Source organism: Erythrolamprus reginae, chromosome 3 (genome assembly GCF_031021105.1).
Source record: "Erythrolamprus reginae isolate rEryReg1 chromosome 3, rEryReg1.hap1, whole genome shotgun sequence".
NCBI lineage: Eukaryota > Metazoa > Chordata > Lepidosauria > Squamata > Dipsadidae > Erythrolamprus > Erythrolamprus reginae.
Window position 1 is genome coordinate 225,406,852 of NC_091952.1, and position 23,455 is coordinate 225,430,306.

Here is a 23,455-nt window from a genome sequence, read left to right on the forward strand (position 1 = left end):
CCATCATCTTAATTTCAGTGGCTGGGTTATATGTCTGATCCCAGAAATCACTCCATTGCATCTTGGACTTTAATGAACTTTAATTAGAAATTAGCATAAATCACTAAATTATTTCAACAATAATACAGTGATTTTGGTTATTCTACCATAGCCATTTACTAAACATTGCATTGTTCCAAAGCAGACTTAAGGTTAAGCAATTTATGATGGCCAATAGCATTCAAGAAATGCATGTATAGCTAGAGGTATAACAAGAAGGAAGAGGGAGATTGTGATCCCCTTATATAGAATGCTGGTGAGACCACATTTGGAATACTGTGTTCAGTTCTGGAGACCTCACCTACAAAAAGATATTGACAAAATTGAACGGGTCCAAAGACGGGCTACAAGAATGGTGGAAGGTCTTAAGCATAAAACGTATCAGGAAAGACTTAATGAACTCAATCTGTATAGTCTGGAGGACAGAAGGAAAAGGGGGGACATGATCGAAACATTTAAATATGTTAAAGGTTAAATAAGGTTCAGGAGGGAAGTGTTTTTAATAGGAAAGTGAACACAAGAACAAGAGGACACAATCTGAAGTTAGTTGGGGGAAAGATCAAAAGCAACGTGAGAAAATATTATTTCACTGAAAGAGTAGTAGATCCTTGGAACAAACTTCCAGCAGACGTGGTTGGTAAATCCACAGTAACTGAATTTATACATGCTTGGGATAACCACATATCCATTGTAAGATAAAATACAGGAAATAGTATAAGGGCAGACTAGATGGACCATGAGGTCTTTTTCTGCCGTCAGTCTTCTACGTTTCTGTTTCTATGTCATAAACTCATCATAGAGTTGTCACCAATCCCACCCATATTTGCAGATTTGGCTTAGTTTACTTTTGCAATTGTTTTTCTGAAAGCTTGAAGTACTGTATTTCTTTTGTTTCCCATTAGAGATTATCAGGAAATTAACTCTGCTGTTCAGTGCTTTCATACATCAACAGTGTTAATATATATGTTAATATTAAAAAAGTTAATAGAACAGTACTAATATAACTTTAGACGTTAACAGTATCAATATATATGTTAATATAAAAATATTAATAGAGCAGTGCTAATATACCTTTAAATTTTAATTTAAAAATAAAAAAAAATATTCTAAAGGCCTGTAAGATAGTTTATGAGCAAAACAATTCACCCTTCGCAAATTGTTTCTTCTTGCCTCTTTATAGGAAATAGTTAAATCCAGTGTTGTAAGATGATATACAGTATATATTAGCAATCCATTCTTGAAATATATCATCTCAATGTTTCCTAATAATTCTTTTGACACCATCACAGGCATAAAGGTTCTACCATCTTTGATATCATCAATTTTACATTTCAGTTCCAAGCATTATAAACTACACTTAGTTAATAAGATGTAGTTTGCTGAGTGATGCCTTACACTGATACTGTCCTACAGAATTTCTTATGCAGAGGTCTTCAAACTGGGCAATTTAAAGGTTTGTGGACATCAACTTCCATAATTCTCCAGCCAGCTATGGTGACTGGAAAATTCTGGAAGTCCACAAGTCTTAAAGTTGCCAAGTTTGAAGACCTCTGACCTTATGCATTGTATACTAAAAGACACTGATGTAGAAATTTATTCTAAAAGACCAGAATATGAGAAATGCAACAGTATCAAATAATAAATTTTTATCACCCTTCTCTTGAAGAAATATTTGTTAGGTTCTCTTTTGAAGACTTACTTTAGAAGTTTTATTATTCCTATTTTATTATTACTATCCACTAAAAATTTAATGGGATGTTATATTAATATATATATAAAAATATATTAAATATATATTAAAAATAACATACATTTATTTACAAGTGATTCTTGTAATTTTAGGGAGCTTACAAATATGTAATGAATATGTAATACAATACAACATCAATTAGCCATGCAGAAAAATAATAGACTGTTAAAGTTAATCAAACATTACAACTATTAATAAAAATTGTAATAAAATTTGTCACCAACTACCAATAAGCTGATAATGATAGATAGATAGATAGATAGATAGATAGATAGATAGATAGATAGATATTATATACTGCAACCTTTATTTTTAATTTATTTGAGACATCTCAAAGTGGCAATTAGTATTTTGAGCTGATGGTAAATTTAAATATACATAAATATGAGAAAATTTAAAACCACAATATATTAATCATTTGGGGTAGGCTCAAAGCATCTTTTCAAAGAAATAATGAATCTAATATATTTAAGCTATAAATTATTTACCAATTATGTTATTTATGAACATTATTGCCTTTCTTTTTGGCAATTAGTACTTAGGTAAAAAAGTACTACACTACTAATTTCTTTCCCAATCAACTAATATTAAAGTGACATTTCCCAAATCTTATATTTATGGAATATCTATTTACATTTTGCAGATTCACGTTTTATTCGCACTTCAGATCACAGAGAAGGAGAAGAAGGTAGTGCTGTTTACTTTTTGCATTTGCATTTTTTGAATTCAAGGAGAAGGGGCATTTATAACTGGCTGTTACAGACAATTTTATTAGCAGTTTGTTTTCAAACACAGACCAATCAGATTAGGCTGGGGCAGGATTAGACTGGGAAGTATAAAAGGCAGGAAAAAGCCATTTTAATTTGCACTTCAGATCACAGAGAAGGAGAAGAAGGTAGTGCTGTTTACTTTTTGCATTTGCATTTTTTGAATTCAAGGAGAAGGGGCATTTATAACTGGCTGTTACAGACAATTTTATTAGCAGTTTGTTTTCAAACATAGACCAATCAGATTAGGCTGGGGCAGGATTAGACTGGGAAGTATAAAAGGCAGGAAAAAGCCATTTTAATTTGCACTTCAGATCACAGAGAAGGAGAAGAAGGTAGTGCTGTTTACTTTTTGCATTTGCATTTTTTGAATTCAAGGAGAAGGGGCATTTATAACTGGCTGTTACAGACAATTTTATTAGCAGTTTGTTTTCAAACACAGACCAATCAGATTAGGCTGGGGCAGGATTAGACTGGGAAGTATAAAAGGCAGGAAAAAACCATTTTAATTTGCACTTCAGATCACAGAGAAGGAGAAGAAGGTAGTGCTGTTTACTTTTTGCATTTGCATTTTTTGAATTCAAGGAGAAGGGGCATTTATAACTGGCTGTTACAGACAATTTTATTAGCAGTTTGTTTTCAAACACAGACCAATCAGATTAGGCTGGGGCAGGATTAGACTGGGAAGTATAAAAGGCAGGAAAAAGCCATTTTAATTTGCACTTCAGATCACAGAGAAGGAGAAGAAGGTAGTGCTGTTTACTTTTTGCATTTGCATTTTTTGAATTCAAGGAGAAGGGGCATTTATAACTGGCTGTTACAGACAATTTTATTAGCAGTTTGTTTTCAAACACAGACCAATCAGATTAGGCTGGGGCAGGATTAGACTGGGAAGTATAAAAGGCAGGAAAAAGCCATTTTAATTTGCACTTCAGATCACAGAGAAGGAGAAGAAGGTAGTGCTGTTTACTTTTTGCATTTGCATTTTTTGAATTCAAGGAGAAGGGGCATTTATAACTGGCTGTTACAGACAATTTTATTAGCAGTTTGTTTTCAAACACAGACCAATCAGATTAGGCTGGGGCAGGATTAGACTGGGAAGTATAAAAGGCAGGAAAAAGCCATTTTAATTTGCACTTCAGATCACAGAGAAGGAGAAGAAGGTAGTGGCCCGCGCGCCTGACGGCGCACAAATCATATAACTATAAACCAAAATCAGCAAAGTTTGGTAGCAATAGGGATTGTTGATTTTCCTGCTAAGTACTTGTATTTCAATACATTGTTAAGATGACTGGCTTGGTGCAGTGTAACATTTGTTTGGCTGTTGTCTTCCGTAGTACCTTGTGGAACTTGGGGTACTGCCCTCTTTGCATAAGGACATCTAGGTTAGATGGCGAGATCTCTCGATTGCAGTCCTTAGTTTGTAGCTTGCAGTCAGAAGTGGAAAGATTGTCCCAGCCACGTGCTGTAATGAAGCCATGTGTCCAGCCTCCACTTCCACAGCGCCCCCCGAGGAGGAGGGCTGTGTGGACAACTGTCGGTTCAGGAAGATTGCGTGCAGTTGAGCAAAAACATAGCAATTTTGGTCTCTCTGTATCGAATTCCTATAGTGTTCTTGCGGATTTAAATAGTAAGGATGTTGGAGATATTAGCAAGGTCCCTCAGGCAGAGAATGAGGGGATGTTCAAAGGGGAAGTTGTCGTAAATGTCACCAAACCATCAAGTACAGTTAGTAGAAATAAAAAGAGGACACATTTTCTTGTGGGTGATTCGACCGTTAGAGGTGTTGATTTGGGACAGAGCAAGGATGTGGTTAAGGTGCTGAGGTGTCTCCCAGGGGCCACTGCCAGCAGGGACAGGAGGCGGATTACAAACATTGTTAAGACTGTGAGTAAAGGTAATAACGTTGATGTGGTGGTGCATCTTGGCACAAATGATTTGTCCCAGAGAAATGTTAATGTAGTAAAAAGAGATTTTCAATGTCTAAGTGTGGAGCTGGGTAAAATAACTGATTCAGTGACTTTCTCAGAGGTGTTACCGGTTTGTGGCCAAGAGGATAAAACAACGTGTATCAGAGAGTTTAATGTGTGGTTAAGGCAGTGGTGTAAAGCTGAAGGTTTTGGCTATGTAAGTCATGATGTCAGTAGGTGGTCTAATAGGGAGTTGTTTAAGAGGGATGGTTTGCATCCATCATACAGAGGTACCCAGGTGCTCGGTGAGGAATTCAGAACTTTTTTGGACAGGCATTTAAACTAGGTAAAGGGGACAGAGATGTAACTGATGTGGGTGATTTCTGTCCCCGACCAATGAGGATAAAGCAGTTTTTGGAAGCTTATGAAAAGGGAGCTGCAAATAATATAGATGTAGTTGTTGATGATAAGGGGCAAACTAATAACGAAAATAATGTTCTTCGGGTAATGTGCACAAATGCTCGAAGCTTGAGCAACAAGCTCTGTGAATTAATGGCCATAATATCTAGAGATAATTTGGACCTGGTTGCCATAACTGAGACATGGTTTAAGGATTCTAATGAATGGGAAATATCCATACCAGGATATACACTGTATAGGAAGGATAGAATAGAGAGAAGGGGAGGTGGAGTAGCCATTTATATTAAAGAAAGTCTAAAAACAACACTAATTCAAAATACGTGTCAAGATCTAGAGACTCTCTGGATTTGCATGCAAAATAAAGAAGGTTCTGTCATTAGAATTGGGGTGATCTATAGGCCTCCAGGGCAATCCGAGGAATATGACAACAAGATGGTGGATGAAATTACCCAAATGGCAGTAAAGGGAGATATTGTGGTTATGGGTGATTTCAACATGCCTGATGTTGACTGGAATATCCCCAGTGCCCTTACATGCAAAAGTAAGAATATAGTAGAGGCCTTTACAGGAGCAGCTCTGGCACAGCTGGTTAAGACACCAACTAGAGGGGAGAATATTCTAGATTTAGTTTTTACGAATGGGAATTGGGTTTCAGATGTCAAGGTGGGAGAAAATTTAGGTTGCAGTGACCATCTATGTTTGTGGTTTGATGTAAAAACTCATTGTGAGCAATCCTATAATGCAACCAAAGTATTGGATTTCAGAAAAACAAATTTTAATGCAATGGGAGAATATTTAGATAATGAATTAAAGGGGAGGGATAAAATGGCAGGAGCGAGCATCCAGTGGACTGTATTAAAAAAGGCCATCTTAAAAGCCACTGGACTGTATGTAAGACAAATAACTAAAGGTAAAAGGAAGAAGAAACCGCTATGGTTTAGCAATGATGTAAGGGCTATAGTCAATGAAAAAAAGGCTGCCTATAGGAGGTATAAAGAGTCTGGAAGTATAGCTGATAGGGAGGTATATAAAATGAGACAGAAGGAGGCGAAACAGATAATATATGCTGCTAAAGCCTCAAAAGAGGAAGAAATTGCCAAATCTGTAAAGAAGGGGGATAAAACCTTCTTCAGATATATTAATGATAAGAAGAAGAAAAACTGCGGCATCACGAAGCTTAGTACCGGGAATAATACATGCATTAATGGGAATAAGGAGATCGCTGACCATTTCAATAGCTACTTCTGTTCAGTTTTCTCAAAAGACACCTTACAAAATAATACTATAGAGGGATATAGCATTGCTTCCAGCTGTACGGATTCAGCTCCAGTGATCTTAGAAGCCGATGTCTTAGAAGAACTTGAACGATTAAAGATAAATAAGGCAATGGGTCCAGATGGCATCCACCCCAGAGTTCTTAAAGAACTCAGATCTGTCATTGCTACCCCCCTGACTGATTTGTTTAACCAATCCTTGTTAACAGGAGAAGTTCCTGAGGATTGGAGAATGGCCAGTGTTGTGCCTATTCACAAGAAGGGCAGTAGAGAAGAAGCTGGTAACTACAGGCCAGTTAGCTTGACATCAGTTGTAGTTAAAATGATGGAGACTCTACTCAAAAAGAGGATAAATCAGCACCTAAAAAACAATAACTTATTAGACCCAAATCAGCATGGCTTTACTGAAGGCAAATCATGTCAGACTAATCTCATTGATTTCTTTGACTATGTCACAAAGGTGTTGGATGAAGGTGGTGCCGTGGATATTGCCTACCTGGACTTCAGCAAAGCCTTTGATACGGTTCCACATAAAGAGCTGATAGATAAATTAGTGCAGATTGGACTTAATCCCTGGATAGTTCAATGGATTTTCAGCTGGCTGAAGCGTAGACATCAGAGAGTTATTGTTAATGGCGAGTATTCTGAGCAGAGTCAGGTTACAAGCGGTGTGCCACAAGGATCTGTTCTGGGTCCTATTCTTTTTAATATATTTGTGAGTGACATAGGGGAAGGTTTGGTAGGGAAAGTTTGCCTATTTGCCGATGACTCTAAAGTGTGCAATAGGGTTGATATTCCTGGAGGCGTCTGTAATATGGTAAATGATTTAGCTTTACTAGATAAATGGTCTAAGCAATGGAAACTGCAGTTTAATGTTTCCAAATGTAAAATAATGCACTTGGGGAAAAGGAATCCTCAATCTGAGTATTGTATTGGCAGTTCAGTGTTGGCAAATACTTCAAAAGAAAAGGATTTAGGGGTAGTGATTTCTGACAGTCTCAAAATGGGTGAACAGTGCAGTCAGGCGGTAGGGAAAGCAAGTAGGATGCTTGGCTGCATAGCTAGAGGTATAACAAGCAGGAAGAGGGAGATTATGATCCCACTATATAGAATGATGGTGAGACCACATTTGGAATACTGTGTTCAGTTCTGGAGACCTCACCTACAAAAAGATATTGACAAAATTGAACGGGTCCAAAGACGGGCTACAAGAATGGTGGAAGGTCTTAAGCATAAAACGTATCAGGAAAGACTTAATGAACTCAATCTGTATAGTCTGGAGGACAGAAGGAAAAGGGGGGACATGATCGAAACATTTAAATATATTAAAGGGTTAAATAAGGTCCAGGAGGGAAGTGTTTTTAATAGGAAAGTGAACACAAGAACAAGGGGACACAATCTGAAGTTAGTTGGGGGAAAGATCAAAAGCAACATGAGAAAATATTATTTTACTGAAAGAGTAGTAGATCCTTGGAACAAACTTCCAGCAGTTGTGGTAGATAAATCCACAGTAACTGAATTTAAACATGCCTGGGATAAACATATATCCATCCTAAGATAAAATACAGAAAATAGTATAAGGGCAGACTAGATGGACCATGAGGTCTTTTTCTGCCGTCAGACTTCTATGTTTCTATGTTTCTATGTTTCTATGTTTCTATTCATTTGCACTAAGACACAATGGATTATAAATGACCATAATAGCGTCTTCATTCTTTTTTAAAACGTTTTAAAAGACACTGATGAGAGGTACATAAAACCTACTCTTAATTTTTGAATTGTATCTGAAGATTGAATTCTAAAAAAACATTGCTCAGGCTCAGAAGAAAATTTGCTTCATTTATTTTATAAATCAATTCAATTATTTTAAAATGAAATATACTTCATATGATTGATCCCCAGTTAGGCAATTAATAATTTATCCTATCATTTGCATTAAATGGTATAATTTGTTAAATAACATTTTTAAAGCTTTAAATATTACAAGGTTTTCTTCATATCCAATCAATTTTGTAAATTAAATCCATGAGATCGGATAAAATTGATTGCTAAACATTTTGACCTGAGATGTGGACATAGACACATACACCGCATTTTAAAACTGGCATCATGCAGGCAAGTTTGCTGAAAAATTGTCTACATTAAAACACTTTTCTATTCAAAAAACTTATCAAAGGTAAACTATATTGTATGTCACTGTATGCCTCACACATTATGCTTTCAAACAATTAAATTATTATTATTATTATTATTATTATTATTATTATTATTATTATTTAGATTTGTATGGCGCCCTTCTCCGAAAACTCGGGGCAGCTCACATATCATAGTCTTTTATTCTTTTATGAACTCTGTGGATTGATTAAAGTTCCAAGCCTGTATTAATTGTCATTTCCACTTAAGCGTATATTGTTGTTAGGAACTTGAATTCCTGACTATAAGCTACTATACCCGCTATCGAATTGTAAAAAGTGGTATGTTCTGCCCAATATTACATTTTCCTTTGCTCATTTTTCCAGTTTATTCCTAAAAGATGCAAGTAAATCAGAATGCATTTTGCTTAGTAACCATAAATCTTCCATATATTAAAATCCTTCCAAGTAACACTATCTGTAAAACGTACCAATTTTGACTCAACTTGACTTGTGGTTTGAAGTCTATTTTGTTCTTAGACTAAATGCAAAACAGGCCTACAAACCTTTTTTTTTAAAATAAATGCCTGAAATGTTTTATGCAATGGCCCAATGTCCAGCATTTGAATTCCATAGCAACCTGAAAATCAAAACATTAATTAAAACTCATCGGGGTGGGAACTCCAATGAATTAAAATGAGGAGAACGTAGTTGCCATAAACATTAGGAATGATACACATGTGCAGAAACATAAAAGAGGATTTTAATAAATAGTTATGTCTATAATCACAACACGCTGAATGAAATCAGTATACCCAGCATGGAACATATGAATTTTACAAACATCATTTCAATTTTTGTTTTATTACCTAGGAGCATTAGGATATATTTTTTGACTGTAATAATTGCTTGCAGTTAATTACAAATGCAACAGAAGTGCTGGTAATATTAGAGTACCACTCGACATAAAGCTAGAAATTACTGCTATTACTCTTATTTGCTGAGAATATTGGGTCATAGATGCTAATTACCAGTTCACAATCCCCCATAGGAAAAAGACTCATTATTTTTAAAAATCTGTCTTTGTAACCAAAGGCACCCTTCAAGTAACTGTGAACACTTTTGTCAGATCAATTATTAGCTATGACAAAACTTCACATTCGTGTGAAAGACGGAGAAAAAAAAATCAAGGTTACAAATAAAACACACTTGATCTGTATACTGATTGCCACAATAAGAATAGTGACACAGGTCTGTTATGCTTCCTGTCAGTTAAGCAGCCTGGAAGAAAAAGAAAAAAGGTTTTGAATGTGTTGAACCACAATTTAAAATGTTGATTCCCCCCCCCCCTGTTATATTCTGTTATATTCTTTGATATTTCATAAAGTTGATGATTGAGGACTGTTCTTTATTGGATTTACTTGCACTGTGATATGCAAAATTTATACAAAAAACCTTGTACAAATGTCCTTTTGTTTGCACACAAAGATTTTTACAATCCTGTGGCATTCATAAAAACAAAAATAGCTCTATCCAGAAAGCAATTGCCTCTATCTGCTTGGATATTCCCTATACTAACTCCTTATCAGGATAAAGGAAACACGTTAAGTGGAATGTCATGCTTTCTTAAAAGATTGGTTAAATTAAATTGTAGTGGTGATTCAACATTGAAACCCAGTTGTTAGTAGTTTTAATTCTAGTGTTTATGTTTATTCATCTTAGAAACATGAAAACATAGAAGATTGACGGCAGAAAAGGACCTCACAGTCCATCTAGTCTGCCCTTATACTATTTCTTGTATTTTATCTTAGGATGGATATATGTTTATCCCAGGCATGTTTAAATTCAGTTACTGTGGATTTACCGACCACGTCTGCTGGAAGTTTATTCCAAGCATCAACTACTCTTTCAGTAAAATAATATTTTCTCACGTTGCTTCTGATCTTTCCCCCAACTAACCTCAGATTGTGCCCCCTTGTTTTTGTGTTCACTTTCCTATTGAAAACACTTCCCTCCTGAACCTTATTTAACCCTTTAACATATTTAAATGTTTTGATCATGTCCCCCTTTTCCTTCTGTCCTCCAGACTATACAGATGGAGTTCATGAAGTCTTTCCTGATACGTTTTATGCTTAAGACCTTCCACCATTCTTGTAGCCCGTTTTTGGACCCGTTCAATTTTATCAATATCTTTTTGTAGGTGAGGTCTCTAGAACTGAATCTTTATTAATTTGATATGCTACCTTTCTGTACCTGTGGGGAGTCAGCCCAATGATGTCCCTTTGGAATTTATAAGGACCCAAATTAATGGGTCATCATTGGCCATTGGATGTCAATTTATTTTTTTTACATTTATTTACACTTATTTATTTGTCTGTCTGTCTATCATCTATCTATCTATCTATCTATCTATCTATCTATCTATCTATCTATCTATCATCATCATGCATACAGTGATGGGCTGCTGCCCTCACTGGGGGGTTGGGTGGGCACAATGGGGGTAATAAGTTTATGCACTATTTATTGAATACTTAATAGTTTTTTATTGTCCTTCCTTCTCTAGTACCTTAGTATGATCCTTAATTACTTTTAAAATAGGAAATAATTAAATAGTATGTCTTACCCATAAATGCTTCAATTATTTTAATCATTATCTAGAACTGAACTTTTATAGCAATTAAAGAAAATTGAGCTACTTGTCTAATCTGTTATCATACTGAACCTTGTGGGTTCAGTACAAAATGTTACTTAAAACGTTACTGTGCTCCTCAACAAATAATGCTGTCTATCATTGTCCTTTTTGTGGCTATTCAAATAATGTGACTTAATCAACTAAAAAAGAGTCCAAGCACTTATTTGAAAACTTATCTTATCTCACCCAGTCACATGACCTTTAAGACATCCCTAGTCACATGATTGTCAAACCATTCCCACCTGGTATCATGGCCGGCAAGCCACCCCTACCCAGTCACATGACCATCAAGACACACCCACAAAATAAGCCACGACTACAGTGATTGAAGTCCATCCGCTTTTTTGCATTCAGTACAGAGGTGAGTTCCTCCTGGTTTGGACTGATTCACCCAAAGTGGTAGCAACCTGCTGGTGATGAAATGATGACATCTATTTTTTTTAAAAAAAAATTATTAGGGATTTTTTTCCTCATTTTTTTTCTTCTATACATGTGTAGAAGCTGAATTTCTGGCACTGTGCATGCGGTCACCATCTTGTTTTGGGCGGGTTTTGGGTGGAGGGGATTTTTTTTTTGAACTTTTGCCACTGTGCATGTACATGCATGCTTTGCATGCGTGCGGCCATGAGGCATGGCTATGCGGCACAGGAGGAATGTAACCAGCAGCTAGATAAGTTACAACCCACTGTAACTTACCTAACTGCAAAAGAGACTTCTCTGTGGCGGCCCCAACCCTCTGGAACCAGCTCCCCCCAGATATCAGAGTTGCCCCCATCCTCCTTCCCTTTCGCAAGCTCCTTAAAACCCACCTCTGTCATCAGGCATGGGGGAATTGAAATTTCTCTTCCCCCTAGGCTTATAGAATTTATACATGGTATGCTTGTATGTATGAGTGATTCTTTAAATTGGGTTTTTTAAGATTGTTTTTAATATTAGATTTGTTTACATTGTCTTTTTATATTGTTGTTGGTCGCCCCGAGTCTTCGGAGAGGGGCGGCATACAAATCTAATAAATATAAATCTAATAAATACAAATACATTCCTGATGCAATGTATGGATGTCTGTAAAGGGAGCAAGGTTTCAGATGTTTATCTGCAGTTACCATCCTCATTTTTTTTAGGGATACCATTCCCATTCCTGCAGCCAGATGACCTTGGCCACCCCACAAAATTGCATGGAGTCATCAGAAATCAGTTCATCTGATGAATATCTTTCTTTATCTTGTTTTATAAAGAAGGAAAGATTTAAATTTCCTATCTGTGTCATAGTTTATGTCCCCAAAATCAAGGGACAGTTGAAATATCAGTACTTATACTATAACTATTATGTTACAATCCTTTTTCATGTGTATTCTGAGTAGAAATGTGTGCAATGATTATAACAGAGTAAATACTGAAGAAGTGTCATCTAATTCTTAAAATACAAAGATATACTCAGTGAATGTATTGTAAGATGAGTTTAGTCTTAATAACTACACATATTTAATTTTGTCCATTACTTGTTTTGAAGTGTACATGCATAGTGCTTGTTAATATTTTGGCCTTAGTCTGTGATACAGCTAAGGATGACTCTTAAGATACTGTAGGAAAAAATAGAGTTTATTTGGTAAGGTCATTTGCAGAAGAGACGGAGTAACGACACGGACACAAGAGCTGGATTTAAAACTGGGTCATTTTTATTAAAATAAATTTGCATAATTTATTTAATTAAATTAGCATAATTAACATAACTAACTATGACCCAAACAATGGACCTGCAGCGTCAAACAATTGCTACCGGGGCGGAAAATGACGTCAGATAAACTTCCTGGGCAACTTCTGGGCGTAGCTCCATGCTAGTCCAGGTGAGGGACCCCTCCCTCACCTGAGACCCTGCCATGCACTTGCATGTGGGAGGTCCCGCCGGCTAACCCCTAGCAGGGGACTTAAATGTGCAGGACCCAAAGACAGGTTCCCCCCAACTGCTCAGGTCGCCGAAACCACAAGCTTGGATAGAACCTGTCAATCATCCCCAAAGATGCCCAATAGAGAACACGCAGTTGCTAAACCACCACCCAATTTTCCGCCCCTAACCTGCCTACCCAAATGACCAAAGGTAAGCCAATTGGACTAACAGGTGCAAGCACCCCCTAACCGCTTATCCTTCTCCACAGTGTGGAATAGGCGAAAAAACGGTTCGGCTAACAGGCCAGACCGCAAAAAATTCCTATTTGGCCCCCTAGGGCGACCCATAATAGCACACTGAAAATAGGGAGGGCAGGCGGGTGTCTGCTCTGATGCTGTCCGGGCGAAAAGGCTGAGCCCAGGCCTGCACTCCCTTTTATAGGCTGGCAGGCCCCGCCCAGACACGTCACGATCGGGCCATTCTGGCCCGATCCTCGGCCGAAGTCTCGCGAAATCTCGCGAGACTTCGGCCGATCCAACATGACGGCTACGCCATGTGTCCTGATGTCTGCCCAACCCTCCTGCAAAAGGCACCGCCGGGTAAGTCCACCGGCGCTATTGCAGAAGAGACGGAGTAACGACACGGACACAAGAGCTGGATTTAAAACTGGGTCATTTTTATTAAAATAAATTTGCATAATTTATTTAATTAAATTAGCATAACTAACATAACTAACTCTGACCCAAACAATGGACCTGCAGGGTCAAACAATTGCTTCCGGGGCGGAAAATGACATCAGATAAACTTCCTGGGCAACTTCTGGGCGTAGCTCCATGCTAGTCCAGGTGAGAGACCCCTCCCTCACCTGAGACCCTGCCATGCACTTGCATGTGGAAGGTCCCGCCGGCTAACCCCTAGCAGGGGACTTAAATGTGCGGGACCCAAAGACAGGTTCCCCCCAACTGCTCAGGTCACCAAAACCACAAGCTTGGATAGAACCTGTCTATCATCCCCAAAGATGCCCAATAGAGAACACGTAGTTGCTAAACCACCACCCAATTTTCCGCCCCTAACCTGCCATGGAGCAGGGGTCAGATCTCTATCTTGGCCCCCAGACTCCCCCCTCTAACTGCACCAGCTCGCGCAGAGACCGCTGCAGGTCCTGTAAGAAAATGGTGTTCCCCTGTTCTGACAGGTGAACACCGTCGGCCCGGTAAAGCCAAGGCCGGTCTACAGTGATGAGGGGATGGGCCACTACAACCCCACCTAATTCCCTGACTATTTTACCCAGGGCCTTATTTACTCTCTGTCTAACCCGGTGAATGGCCCTAAGGGAAAGGGCGTCCCTCCAAGTGATCCTTGGGAGGATCTCTGACCAAACCACTTGCGTGGTAGGCCACACAGCATGAAGCCTCCGCAGGTCTTCGCGAGCCTGGCAAATCAGGGGCAGACCGCCAAGCAGGCACAGGTCATTGCCACCGAGGTGCAAGACCAGCCATCTGGGCGCAGCAATGGGATGCCGCCCTCCCAGTCCAACCTGGGCGCAGCCATGAGAAGCCGCCCTCCCAGTACATCTGGGCGCAGCCCTGGGATGCTGCCCTCCCAGCAACGTCGGCAGGAGCCCCTCCCACCGCATACCTCTTCTCCCCATCCAAACGATATTGACCCAACACCCCCATGACAGCTGGGTCCCCACGGTGCTTCTGGCTGCTGAACAGCCGGCCCAAAAAATCATACTATGGCCGCACAGCAACGCCGTCGGCCTCGTATTGGCATGGCTACCTGGAAGAGGACACAGAGGACACAGAGAGGTTACCTGGCCTAAGACCCTGACCTAGATCCTCAGCAGGCCTAACATAACTCAAATATGCCGTTGACCGCCAGTGGCCCATTTCCCGAATCCGCTGGGGCCGGGAAACCAGAAAGTGCCGCGCTAGTGGCAGCGCCGATACGGAACGAATGCATTCCATAGCCGGCGGGATCAATGCCTACTTTAGTCATAGCTCTGGACACTAAAACCCAGAATTGATAACGGGTCAAAGGCGTACCGTCCTGGTATTTAAACAGGTACCCTTGCCCCGACCCCCTTAAGCTACAAAAGTGCTGGAGAGCAGCCACTGGGCACACAGACTGGTCAGTGGCCGCACTAAGCTCTAACCTAACCCCTCTGTGCAGCTGATATGTCTTGGAGTGTCTCACCAGCAAGGAGACACCCCCCTGCTTAAAAGCCAGATCAGAAAACTGGAAGGCACGGAGTGATGTGTCAGCCTGCGAGGGGGCCATAGCCTCGCTGACCCGTAGGGCCCCAAAGAACATTACACAAGTCGCTGCCCTAAAAAGACTGGCCTCGTACAGAGAGGCACACAGACTGTCCAAAGCTTGATTAATAAGCGAGAGCTGCTCCACCGTCAGGGCCTGACGAGTGTCAGAAGGGGTCCCCTGTTGCTCCCTCACCCAGCCCTCCAACATCTTCCGAATGCGGAAGTCACCAGAAAAGTCCCCAACCCCCCCCACCTTGGACAGAAAGGCGAGGCCGGCTAACTTGGACCTAATTGTCCTAACTGAAAGGCCACGCTGCCTAAGCTGGACACAAAATTCTGCCAGGTGTTCCACTGGGGCAGGCCAACTATGGGGGTAACCCCTATCCTGCCTGAACTCCCCAAACTCCTTACCTGCATGCTGATAAGCCCTCAGGGTGCCTGGAGCCACTGAGAGGGACATAGCCCTGCAGGCCTCTTCTCTCCACTGCTCAGGAGCCCACCCAGGCTCCAAAGGTGGTCGGGAAAAGCCTCTGGTGATGCTCGGGCCCACGGGGCCAGGGTCCAAAACCTGGACAACTGACCATGGGACAAGGCGTCAGCAATCCCGTTATCTAACCCGGGGACATGTCTAGCCAAAAACAAGGCGTTCAGGAACAAGGACCTGTGCACAAAATGGCGGACAAGCCGCATGACCCTGTCACTCTTAGAGGACAGGGCATTCACAACATGGACAACCGCCAGGTTGTCGCACCAAAAGTGCACAGTCTTGTCCCTAAACTGCTCCCCCCAAAGCTCTAAGGCCACTACCAAGGGAAAGAGCTCTAAAAAGGTCAAGTCCTTAACCAGGGGGGAGGCCCTCCATTCCGGAGACCAAGCAGACCAGCACCACTGGTAACCTAGCACAACCCCAAAGCCACAAGTCCCCGCAGCATCCGAACACAACTGCAACTCAGCTTCCAAAAGAAGCTCGTGCCTCCAAAATGACAATCCATTAAACCGTTCTAAGAACTCCCGCCATACACAGAGGTCAGCCCTGATCCCAGCGGATAGGCGCGTATGATGATGGGGCAAATGAAGCCCCTTCATTGCACTGTACAACCTCCGGGAAAAAGCCCGTCCAGGCACAACGACCCGACAGGCAAAATTCAAAATACCCGCTAATTCCTGCAGCTGCCTAAGAGTGACCTTCCTGCAGCCCAAAACTAGATCAAGCTTAGCCCGGATCTTGACTAACTTATCTAGGGGCAATCTAGAAGATTGCTCCTCTGAGTCCAATTCAATAACAAGGAAGGTAATCTTGGTGGCCGGGCCCTCGGTCTTCTCAGGGGCTAGAGGCACCCCCAACTGAGCACAAAGGGCTTCGAAGTCCTGCATCAGAGCAAAACATCGCTCTGAATGTGCAGGCCCTGCCATCAAGAAGTCATCAAGGTAGTGAACGACCGAACCCAGACCACTGCGCCTCCGGAGCACCCACTCCAAGAAGGTGCTAAAGCTCTCAAACAGAGAGCATGAGACAGAGCAACCCATAGGTAAAGCCCTGTCCACATAAAAACCACCCTCAAAGTGGAAGCCCAAGAGCTCAAAGTCGTCTGGGTGAATGGGGAGGAGCCGGAATGCCGACTTAATGTCGCATTTACCCATAAGGGCTCCAACCCCACACTTCCTAACCATGGCCACGGCCGCATCAAATGATGCATACCGGACTGAACAAAGTTCGTCAGGAATGAAGTCATTCACTGACTCCCCTTTTGGGAAAGACAAGTGGTGAATCAACCTAAATTCACCACTCGCCTTTTTGGGGACCACCCCTAATGGGGACACCCTAGGATTCGGGAAGGGCGGCTCCGGGAAGGGCCCAAGGACCCTGCCCTCAGCCACCTCCTTCCGTATCTTAGCCCTAACGATGTCTTCATGTCCCACAACCGATCTAAGGTTGTCAGACATGAAGGCTTTCCTAACACCCATATAAGTGATCCTAAATCCCTTGGAAAAACCTAATAAGAGAGCAGCCACTCTCGATCGAGGGTGGTAGTCCTTCAACCAACCATCGAGTGCCTTAAGATCAATTGGGCTGGGCCCCTTTTCCCCCAGCAGGTGGGGCTGACTTTTCTGGGCCCCCTCCCTTCTTATCTGTCCCCCTCTTGGGGCGGGGGCACACAGAAGCGGCATGGGAATCCCCACAATTCCCACACGCATGTCTGTACTTACAAAAGGGACAAAAACAAGCCCCTTTTGCAGCAAACTCATGACATGCAGGGGAGGCGCCCTTCCACACACCCCCGTGGCAGCCTTGGGAGGGGCGGAAGCTGTGGGCTCCTCCTCCATGTAGTGCTCACTATCCGTCCTGTCACACCCCTCTTTCCCTGACATATAAGTCGCCTGGAACCAAAGGTCTGGCACAACTATGTCCCAAGGCAGGGTGGGGTCAAACGCTAGCCGCATCCTGAACCCCTTATCGTAATGCCTCCATATGGTACCCTTATACTCAAAGTGGGCCCGGGCAATGAGGTCTACATATTTAATCAAAGCCGCGGCCGTGGTCGGCTGCCTTTGAATTACCACAGTGGCATAGGTCAGAAAAGCGCACAGCCAAGAGCTGAAGCACTTACTGACCTTGGGTTTTTTGGGTTTTTCCCCTGGCACTACGTCTTTATCCTGCTTGGGGACCTCCCGATTTAAGAGGGAAAACAGATCCACATACTCCCCTTTCCATATAGCCTCCTTCACCGATGGGTGAAGGTGGAACCCCAGGGGAGTAGCCGGTAAACCGCATGGTATCGCCCCTGCCTTCAGACTGGCGAACGGGTCCCACACTGTGGTGGCCCCCATTCCTAGCACCCCCATCCCTGACAGGTAAGGCAGCACAGGCGGCGGAGGCATTACAGCCGGCGCCGGTGGGGTCCAACCCTCCGCCCCGGCACCCCAGGCCCCGGCGGAAAAGCCACCCCAGGGACCTATGCCACCGCCGCAGGAGCTGGCGGGGACCAAACCTGGCCACATGTGCCTACCGGTGACCCCATGAAACCAGCCCCACTCCCAAAACCCGGCGGTACAAAGGCCTGGCCGGGCAAAGGGAGAAAAGAAGTGGAAGGCGTGTGTGGTGCAACCTCACCTGCCCCGTAGGGGGTTGAAGACATCCAGGGTGGCCCTGGCCTCCCGGGGCCCTGCAACGCCGCCATCAGCCCTGGCTGGGCCCTGTGCCCGGACTGGGCCGCAGTTTCCTCGGGATCCCTTCCCAGGACAGCCTGCGCAGACATGGGGACTCCTCCCGTGCCGGCACCGGACCTTCAGCGCTCGAGCTCGTCCAGACGCTCAAGGACCCTGGCCCAGGAAAGAGAGGGAGACAAGTCCTGCTGAGTCACAGGAGGCATAAATCCCCCTCCCTCCCCCGGGACCCCCACAGGGGCCCCCTCCAGGGTAGCCCGAACCCGGGCTGAAGGCCTCAAAGCCCGCCTTGGCCGCACCACTGGTGGGGCCGGGGGGGGGCCGAGCCTGTCATTTCTTTGGAGCCATTCCCAAAATATATGATATTACAATCAAACAAAATTATATCTCCTTACGCTAAATAGGGTATTATTTATTTAAAAATATAGATCTTGCTTACACCAGGCAGCTGGGGCCCCAAAGGGGGCCGAGCCACCAAAATAAAGGAGAGAGCCAAAGGACACTGCCCAAGCAGGTAGAGAAAGAAGCAGGCACGCTGCCCCAAAATAAAGGGGGAAACCGAAAAGCCCACCGCGCGGGACACACAGCCCTTAATAGCCCTCCCCGGTCCCGAGGAAGAAAAGGGGGAGAACCGTGCAACCCCCCCCCCAGAATAGGCCGGGCGTCCGCCTCCTCCTAGGGTGATCCTCTCTCCCCCCCGATCCCGAGGGGGACCACACAGCAGCAGGAGGGCACTCCGCTGCCCACAGCCTTCCCGCCGGACTGGCCGAGCGAGAAGAACGGCTTTCCGATGGACTTCAAAGCACCGCTCCAAGCCTCCGATGAGGCTGTCAAAATGGCGGCCGCAACACGAGGCCGACACAAAATGGCTTCCACAGAGCAAACACCCAGCCGAGTGTCTGCTCTGACGCTGTCTGGGCGAAAAGGCTGAGCCCGGGCCTGCACTCCCTTTTATAGGGCTGGCAGGCCCCGCCTGGACACATCACGATCGGGCCATTGTGGCCCGATCATCGGCCGAAGTCTCATGAAATCTCGCGAGACTTCGGCTGATCCAACATGGCGGCTACGCCATGTGTCCTGATGTCTGCCCAACCCTCCTGCAAAAGGCACTGGCGGGTAAGTCCGCCGGCGCTATTTTGCCCACTTGTGAATTATGGATAAATATTCAACCTCCTGTTTTTGAAATAGAAAGCTGAAGACTTTATAGGAGGTTTGCAGTGAAAGTAATGCTGTTTAGTTATTTATTAATACTTTATTCATATACATGATATATTTATTCATGACACTTCCAGCAGTATTTATAATAATGCTGATTAGGATTACTTGATTTATGTTGCTGTGTTGTTTTGCTCTACATGATTGTGCACTCTTGCTTCCTCCTATCTTAAAGAAGAATTCAAGAAAAAACATATTCTGTTGATTAAGCTGCTGATTAAGCATATCAAGGGCTTTTCCAAATATGCCCATGTTACTCCAACACTACGCAGTCTGCATTGGCTGCCGATCAGTTTCCGGTCACAATTCACAGTGTTGGTTATGACCTATAAAGCCCTTCATGGTACCGGACCAGGATATCTGCGAGACCGCCTTCTGCCGCACGAATCTCAGCGACCGGTCAGGTCCCACAGAGTTGGTCTTCTCCCGGTCCCGTCGACTAAACAATGTCGTCTGGCGGGACCCAGGGGAAGAGCCTTCTCTGTGGCGGCTCCGACCCTCTGGAATCAGCTCTCTCCAGAGATTAGAACTGCCCCTACCCTCCTTGCCTTTCGTAAACTCCTTAAAACCCACCTCTGTCGTCAAGCGTGGGGGAACTGAGACATCTCCCCTTGCCTATGTAGTTTTAGTGCACAATATGACTGTATGTATGTTTTTTATATTGGGGTTCCTTGCTCTTAGATTTTTTAAATGTACAATTGTTATTTTAGATTTTAAATTATTAGATTTGTCAATATATATTGTTTTTATCACTGTTGTGAGCCGCCCCGAGTCTGCGGAGAGGGGCAGCATACAAATCTAAATAATAATAATAATAATAATAATAATAATAATAATAATAATAATTTTCACATTTCACATGGTGAAAAAGCTTTTCTCTTCCAATCAAAGAAAGAAAGGTAAGAAAGAAAGATGAGACATCAAAGAAAGTCAAGATGTAGACCATAATAAAGTCTTACCTCTTTTTGTTTGCAGTAGATGGGAGTGTGATTGTGGCCATAATTTTGACTTTTTGACTGCCCTGTGGATAACCTTGTGAGACATAGGTTTCCTGAAGGACTGTCTGCCCCTTCTCAAATTTCAGAGAGGACTATGCCTGCATTTAAGAACACAAAAAAATAATTCTTCAATTATCTTGGTTGAACAAATGTCTGTCAGGGCTGCAATTAAAATGCTCATCTCATTTCCTGATCCTCCTTAATATGGCTCCAAAAAGGCTCTAATATCCTTTGATTATAAGAGATTGTGGCAGACCACTTCAGATTTGGACCCAAAGGGCCTTTCAAATTTCATCAAATCTGCAAGCAAAGAAATTGGATGGAAGATTTCTCCTAGGAAAGGAGACTATTCCGATTATTTCATAAAGGAGCAATGTCCCTTAGCACTAATGGGAAATAGAGGAGTTCTTGTATTTATTTATTAGAGTTACAACCTGTTGCCATCAAAAAAAACTCTAGATACCGCCCGCATCACTGGCTTCACTTGATTAAACGCATATGAAACCAGGGTAATGCTGACTTGACAAGATATGATTATATAATGAAAAACAAGACATCCATATATAACTGTGACTTTATTATATATAAATATGGGTAACACCAGACTGCATCAAATACAAGAATCTCCCTGAAGTTGCTGTTTCTCTCCCCCGCACTGCATTTTGCAAAATTATTTATTGATATAAAGTGCAATATATAAATATTTTTTTAAAAAAGAACAAGAAATGTCAACTGAAAATTAAACAAACCTGCAAAAAGTAACCTTGCAACCCAGAAACCTCTAGTGGTCACAGCAAGGAAGGCTGGGATTTTCATCTCTCTTCTTTCTTTACCTCTTTCCCAAGAATTGATTAACACAGCTATGGCATGCCTGCACGGATGCTTAGTCGGCATTTAAGGTGAGACAAAACCCTTGGAGGACCCAAGTGGTAAACAGATCAGCTTCAAATACTAATCCAATCCCCCATAGCGTTTCTCCGCCTGGACGTTGTGTAGACTGGTGTTCCGGAAAGTGTCAAATAATTTTATGCTCCTTAATACTGACAACCTAAATTGCAATTAATGTTGATATTATACCTCAATTATATCAACAACTTATTTATTTATTTATTTTATTTATTTATTAGATTTGCATGCCGCCCCTCTCCGAAGACTCGGGGCGGCTAACAACAATAAAGAAGACAATGCAACAAATCTAATATTAAAAGAAACCCCAATTTAAGAGACCAATCATACAAACAAGCATACCATGTATAAATTCTATAAGCCTAGAGGGAAGGGAAAAATTTCAATTCCCCCATGCCTGACGACAGAGGTGGGTTTTAAGGAGCTTGCGAAAGGCAAGGAGGGTGGGGGCAACTCTGATATCTGGAGGGAGTTGGTTCCAGAGGGTCAGGGCCACCACAGACAAGGCTCTTCTCCTGGGTCCCGCCAAATGACATTGTTTAGTCGACGGGACCCGGAGAAGGCCAACTCTGTGGGACCTAACCGGTCGCTGGGATTCGTGCGGCAGAAGGCAGTCCCGGAGATATTCTGGTCCGATGCCATGAAGGGCTTTATAGGTCATAACCAACACTTTGAATTGTGACCGGAAAACCAATGCAATGGATATATAAGAACGGGCATTTAAAAATATAAATGTCAACATTAAAAAGATTAATATATTTACAACTAATATATAATATAAAACTCATACACCTTTTATATTATATACTATATATTATATATATAAAATCAATATTGCTCAAATATCGCTGTGTAAAAACAGTCTAGAGGATATCAAATTGGCAGCCCATGGGTTGAATGCATCACATGCAGGCCACACCCACCCAAGCTCTGCAAATTGGAAAAACAGAGCAAAACATCATGTGATGCGGCGAGTTTGATACCCGTGATCTATTACTAAAGAAGACAATTGAAAAGATGATGAAATGAGTATTGCCCTGTTGTAACACAAACTCCACTCCATTTGGGAGAGCTTGTATTACAATGGCATAAAGCTCATATCCCCATCCATTCTCCTTGCTCTGCCCCATTATGTTTAGAAGCAACTGGAACTTTTGTTAAAAGTCAATGTTCCCCCTTTCTTGAAGCCTCTCAAAGTGAGAAATTCTGTCTCGCCTTTACAATTCCCACCTGCTACACATGATTTTGCCATTTCAATATTTTTTAAAGTGATGTGTTCTTTTGTTTATATCCTGGAAATGATACATGTAGCTGATATGTTCTAATATACTGTGCCTTCTTTGCTTCGTGGAACATCTTTTATTTAGATCTCCGCATCCAAATATTTTTTTCCATGTTTGAATAATTCATCTATAAAGAGATTAATGCCTCTGCGGGAAGAAATCTCAGTCTCTTTTAAAGCAGCATGCAACTGAACATATATTAACACAGTATAGACCTCGCCAGTATTTCCCCCTGCCAAAACTGTAATCATTCTGCTTATCCTTTCTGAATTGTAGGTCAATCGGTGATGTCTGTTTCAAAAAAAAAGAAAAGTTGCTTTTAATAAGGTGAACACTTATAAGGCACTGAAGAGGAAACACTTCCCCCCAAAACAGAAGTAACGCAACTATCTTTGCACACAAACCAGGTGCAGAAAAATTTGAATCACTATAATTCAATAGAAAAGCAATACTTTTCTATTTTAAAAAGAGCGATTTTGACCAAATGACCACGGGAGGTTTCTCAGACTCTTGCTAACTATGGCTTCTTCAAGATTTTTCCTTCATATATGTTTAAATTAGATTGGCCACTTTTTCCCTCTTGACAATGTCAAATTGTATCTTTTTTCTTTGAAAAGGAAGTAGAAGTAAGTGATCCATTTAGATCAATAATGGTTTGTTTTAACTAGCATTCGGTTGTGGGAGCCTCCTTGAAGGCAGCATTTGCCTTTAATATAGGCAGATCTTCATTAGTCATTAGTCAAATCATACAAAAGGTA